Below are 6820 nucleotides of genomic sequence, written 5' to 3' on the forward strand. Positions count from 1 at the left end.
AGACAGACAGACAGACAGACAGAGACAGAGACAAAAGCAATGCCCTTTCCCTCTCTAGCAACAAAAACTCTGGAACTGAGTACGTGAGATAAGAGAACCCACAAAATCCAAAGGCCTTCAGCAAAGAGCAAGGCCCAAAGCCTAAACTCAAACAACAACATGCCAACAATCCCCGGGCAACCCTACCGGGGCGCGCCGCCTTGTTTCAACATGTGGATCGCTTGTGATTAGTGTTTAGGGTATCGTCCATGTAGTGTCCGCTCTGCCTCTTTCACCTGTTTATGTGGTGTCCACTTCACCTCTGTTTTATGTAGTGTTCACGTCAACTATTCATGTATTGTCCACTTCACCTGTTTATGTAGTGTCCACTTCACCTGTTTATGTGGTGTCCACTTCACCTGTTTATGTGGTGTCACTTCATCTCTTTATGTGGTGTCCATCTGTTTATGTGGTGTCCACTTCACCTATTTATGTGGTGTCCACTTCACCTGTTTATGTGGTGTCCACTTCACCTGTTTATGTGGTGTCACTTCACCTGTTTATGTGGTGTCCACCTGTTTATGTGGTGTCCACCTGTTTATGTGGTGTCACTTCACCTGTTTAAGTGTTGTCCACTTCACCTGTTTATGTGGTGTCCACATCACCTGTTTATGTTGTGTCCACTTTACCTCTGTTTATGTAGTGTCCACTTCACCTGTTTATGTGGTGTCCGTTTCACCTGTTTATGTAGCGTCCATGTCAACTATTTAGGTGGTGTCCACTTCACCTGTTTATGTTGTGTCCACTTCACCTATTTAGGTAGTGTCCATTTCACCTGTTTATGTAGTTACCACGTCACATATTTATGTACTGTCCAGTTCACGTATTAACCCTTTCGCTGCCAGGAAAATAAGATTTAAGTGAAATCTATTTGCCAGGGTTTTTCCACAAAAAACGGGTATAAATTTTCAAAAAATTCTGTGCTCTTTGTTATTGGAGAAAGACCCATAAAAGTATATATTTTCTGAAAGGGAAATGAATAAAGAATACAAAACACATGATGTTTTCCCATTTTATGCATTTTAAGTGACATGCTGTTGTTTTGAAATCAGTGTTTTGTTTTTTGTCACATTTTCAACTTGTTCATTACAAACATTAGTCTGGTAATTTGCACAAAAATATGATTTTCTGGACAAATGGATATCTGCACACACAAAATCATACCAGAACAACCACAATATAAAAAAACTGAAAAAGAAATAGATGCATTGTGACTTCTGCAAGTGATAATATGGATGTGAGGCCACGCCCCCTCAGTCTCCACCCCCCTCCTCTTCACCCCTCTCACATCGTCACTTCATCAGACCGCGTTGGCTGAGTGCCAAGAAAATAGCTCATACGGTGCCCTGCTAAAAATTCGTCTGCTAGAGTTGAACAGCCTGCATCACTCACTGATAGTTGTATCTTGGCCACTCTCTTGATTGCTCCCTTTATTTTCTATCAAATCGTCCTATAAATGTTCACCACTGTCTTCTCCTTCGAATTTATGCTCCAATTCTTTCTGAGCATTAGCTAAAGAAAGTAATCTTGGTTGATTTAGTTCGCCACGAGCGCATGTCTTGAGCACGGAGTCAGTCCGACATTTTGTTGAGCGAGCGAGGAGAGGAGCCAGGCAAAGACTGCGGCCAGTAACCCAACCAAAACGTTCAAATAAAGGACTGCCTTATGACGCAGATGGTGTTTCTAGCTATGAATAGAATCCAGAAAGATTCCCCAAGCTAAAGCTACCGGCATTTTTGTCAACGAACTGAATGCAAAGCAGGGAAAAGTCAGAATATTTCGATGACGAGTTATCTCGTCATGCCGGCAGCGAAGCATACATGCTTGCCATGACGAGTTATCTCGTCATGCAGGCAGCCTAGGGGTTAATGTAGTATCACCACTGTTTCTGTGTTGTCTGTAGCAACCTGTTTATGTATCGACGACTTCACCTGTTTGCCTATTGTCGACCTCACCTGTTTATGTTGTGTCTGTTTCACCTGTTTATGTGATGTCTACTTCAACTGTTTATGTGGTGTCTACTTCACCTGTTTATGTAGTGTCCACTTCACCTGGTTATGTGGTGTCCGCTTCACCTGTTTATGTATGTCCATTTCACCTGTTTATGTGGTGTCCACTTCACCTGTTTATGTAGTGTCCATTTCACCTGTTTATGTGGTGTCCACTTCACCTGTTTATGTAGTGTCCACCTGTTTATGTGGTGTCCACTTCACCTGTTTATGTATGTCCATTGTACCTTTAACATTTTTTTTTCAAACAAATGGCTAGCACACACACCAGGATATGTCATTCCGGCGTTGTTTGGGGAACCCGGATGTGCAGCGTTTCTTAGCGTATAAAGCTCCGGGAGGCCTATGTCATATCTCGTCCTCAGAAAGAAAAGATCTGAGCACATCACTCCTCTTTTGCAACATCTCCACTGGCTCCCTGTCTCACACCGAATAAAGTACAAGATCACAAAACTACCCCTTCCTATCTCTGCGGCTGCTTTCACCGCTACACTCCATATCGCTCACTACGATCGGCTTCGGATCTACTCTGTTCACGCATACCCAGATTCAAACGCTCGACTGTTGGCAGCCGTTCTTTCTCTGTCTTTGGACCTTGCGATTGGAATGAACTTCCTCTTTCGCTTCGTCAAGTCTCCACACTCAGCTCTTTCAAGTCTGGCCTTAAAACCCACCTCTTCCCAAAATAGCCTCCCTTGCCTGCCCTTCCTTGTCTTTAGTTTCTACAGTTTTAGAGTCATGCATGCGTGTGAATGACTGGTGCGAAAGCGCTTTGATTTGTCTTTGCACAAGATTCAGCGCTATATAAATACCATTGTTATTATTATTATTATATCTGAGGTCAATAGTCAATAGTCAATAGTCAATAATTTTCGTCAGAAACCTAGCCAGATGGTAATCTTCTTCAAGGAATGGCAAAGCATGACAATGAATGCCACAATGCGGGCGTATTAAAGTCTTTAAATAAACACGGAACAGGTGTAGATGTTATGGCTGAAGGAATCGTCTCTATAATCGATCAATCGTTTATACATTTATTCGTTCGTTTATTCATTCATCCATTCATTCATTCATTGTGTCTCTCTATCTCTGTTTCTCTCAGTGTCTGCCCGTCTCTCTCTCTCTCTCTCTCTCTCTCTCTCTCTCTCTCTCTCTCCTCTCTTCTCTCTCTTAACTCTCTCTCTTTCCCTCTCTCCCTCTTCCCTTTCTCTCTTTCCCTCTCTCTCTCTCTCTCTTCCTCCCTCTTTCTCTCTCTCCCCCCTCTCTCCCCCCATCTCTCTCCCTCCTCTCCCCCCATCTCTCTCCCTCCTCCCTCTCTCTCTCTCTCACTCTCTCTCTCACTCACTCTCTTTCTTTCACCACGGAGAGTGCATCCCGAATTTCAAACACAAACACTTGTCACCAAAGTAATCAGAATACAAAACAATATGAACAATATCAGAATAATGTCTTTGACAAAAAAGAAAGTCCTAGACTTTTAAGAGTATGGAAAGTCTTGCCTGAAGAGAACAGAAACAAAACAAACTTGCTTCAGGCTTGGAAAGGAGCCTTCAGAGGGATAGAATCACCACCGAAAAATCAAAACATGATTTCATGGCTGTGGGTAGCAGCGTTCAAAACAAAAAATCGCTGAATGGGAAAAAAAAATCAGATCTGTTTTCTTAGAGACGAATGTTCATACAACCCGGTCAAGGAGGGGCACAAGAATTGCCCCAGCAATTGCCCCAGGGTTAGGAGGGCACAAACACTGACATGAGGAAGGTGGCAGAATGGTTAGGACGCTCATCTGCCAATATAAGATAAGATAAGATAAGAATAACTTTATTATCTCCAACTGGAGAAATTTGGTCAGGTGCATTATCACAACATAGACAAGTAAACAACATGGGGACCAAAACTGTAAAAGTCAACAACAGCTATTACGAATATTACGAAGATACAAATGTAAAAAAAAAAAAAAAAAAAAAAAAAAAAAAAAAAAAAATCACATACACCGTTTCATACATACATCCACACACTGCAGGTAATAACTAGTATTCTTAATGTAAAAACAGAAAGAATTAAGAAACATTATTTGAGTATAATTATAAACATAGCCTACTATACTGCACATTGATTATAACAGACAGTTAAGATGAGAATAAAGATAAATTGCGGAAAACCGCAACCAGATAATCAGCACACACCCGCACCCCCCCCCCCCCCCCTACCCCCCACCCCCACCCTCCCCACACACGCGGATTACTTAATTAAACAAGAGTAATAAACATATGTTCTCAAATAAAAGCATTTCACATATTCGCTTTCAAAAAACATTGCAATTAATTATTACATCGTAATTATTAAACAGAAATATATTTAGAATATGGACGTTAGCGTTAGACATATTCCATTGTACATTCCTCCTGCATATTGCACATTATTCCTCCTACATATTGCACATTATTCCTCCTACATATTGCACATTATTCCTCCTACATATTGCACATTATTCCTCCTACATATTGCACATCATTCCTCCTACATATTGCACATTATTCCTCCTACATATTGCACATTATTCCTCCTACATATTGCACATTATTCCTCCTACATATACAGTCAGCGAGGGTCTGAGTCACATTCCCGCTCTCGCCCATTCTCCCTAATTTAACTGGAAATATCAAACCGAGCGTCACGTCCTTTGGATGACACGATAAACCTATGTCCCTTGTGCAGCAAGCACGTGGCACACTGGTAAAGAACCCACGGCAACACCTTGAAGGGTTGTCCTTTGTAAGAAGTCCGCTCTGATAGGTGCACAGATATATGCTGCATGCACCTGAGGCCGGACTATGCGCGTCGGTCAGGCATCTACCTAGTATAGTTTCAGTTTCAGTTTCCGTAGCTCAAGGAGGCGTCACTGCGTTCGGACAAATCCATATACGCTACACCACATCTGCCAAGCAGATGCCTGACCAGCAGCGTAACCCAACGAGCTTAGTCAGGCCTTGAGAAAGAAAAAAAAGGTGAATGAATAATATATAAGCTTACTTAAATAAATAAATAAATAATAATTATGACATGAAAAGGTACTAGTAATGATTAAAAAAAAAATAATAATAATAAATAAATAAATAAGACAACAATGATGACAAATAAATATAGATGTGGTGAAGTGAATATGGATTTGCACAGACCAGACGTGTTTATTTCAGGAAACTCTGTGGGGCCAGATGAAAATGGTACTTATTTCATGTAACTTGATCTTCTTGCTTATAGTCCAGCCGACTGCAAAGGGCCATATCAGGACTGATTTCATGTAGCTAACACAAACGTAAGTAACATTTGCTATTGTGCTCATAATTGTTTACAATTGCCACACCAGCTGTTTGGTTAAGACATACACTGTTAGGAAGGAAAAATAAGAAGAAAAAGGTAACATACAAGAGATACAGCATACATTGTATATTTCTCTTTTTCGTCACGACAGATTTCTCTGTGTGAAATTCGGGCTGCTCTTCCCAGGGAGAGCCCGTCGCTACACTGACAGCGCCACCCCCTTTTTTTTCTTTTTTTCTTTTTTTTTGTATTTTTCCCTGTGTGCAGTTTTATTTGTTTTTCCTATCGAAGTGAATTTTTCTACAGAATTTTGCTAGGAACAACCCTTTCGTTGCCGTGGGCTCTTTTACGTGCGCTAAGTGCATGCTGCACAAGGGACCTCGGTTTATCGTCTTTTCCGAATGACTAGCTTCCAGACCACCACTCAAGGTCTAGTGAGGGGGAGAAAATATCAGCGGCTGAGCCGTGATTCGAACCAGCGCGCTTAGATTCTCTCGCTTTCTAGGCGGACGCGTTACCTCTAGGCCATCACTCCATATGTCAAAAGTGAGTGGGCATTTATCCCATATGCAAACAGGACAAATTCACTGTATTCAAAAAAAGAAAAGTAAGCATGTTGGCTCAGAAGGATGCACCTTGTCTGTCGAGTTTAACTCACTCAGTACGGCCAGTCCTCTCTTCTCCTCTACACAGACCCCTCGTATGTCCAGTGGGTGTCTCAATGACCCAACCTTTAGCTTCCGTCGTCAGAATTGTGGTATTGTTTGTCAACATTCACCTCTTCAGTATAAGAGCCTTCCGTTTGTAATATTTTGATGGTGATAATTGGGGTGAAACGCTGTTAACGTCGTCTCTTTCGCCGTTCGTATGGAGAGAGTTAAATCAGAAAGCTTTCGTCATGATTTTCAGAAATATGGTTAGATGGGTCCAGCAATCGTTTGTTGGTGCTAGTGAATAATGAAACAGAATTTCCAAAGCATTTCCGAACTCAGTGACACCTCCTTGAGAAAGTGAAAGTGAAAAAGAAAAACAACAACAATGAAAAAAATAATGAATAGATAAAACTTGACGGGCGCAACAGCCGAGTGGTTAAAGCGTTGGACTTTCTATCTGAGGATCCCGGGTTCGAATCTCGGTAACGGCGCCTGGTGGGTAAAGGGTGGAGATTTTTCCGATCTCAAAGTTCAAGAAATGTGCAGACCTGGTTGTACCCTTCGTGTGTATACAGCAAGCAGAAAATCAAATATGCAAGTTAAAGATCCTGTAATCCATATCAGCATTGGGTGGGTTATGGAAACAAGCACATACCCAGCATACCCCCACCACCCCACCACCCTGAAAAGGGAGGCACACAGCGTGGTAAAAACGGTCATACACGTAAAAGTCCACTCGTGTGCATACGAGTGAACGTGGGAGTTGCAGCCCACGAACGAAGAAGAAGACGATGGAAA

Source organism: Babylonia areolata, chromosome 23, assembly GCF_041734735.1.
Source record: "Babylonia areolata isolate BAREFJ2019XMU chromosome 23, ASM4173473v1, whole genome shotgun sequence".
Lineage (NCBI taxonomy): Eukaryota > Metazoa > Mollusca > Gastropoda > Neogastropoda > Buccinidae > Babylonia > Babylonia areolata.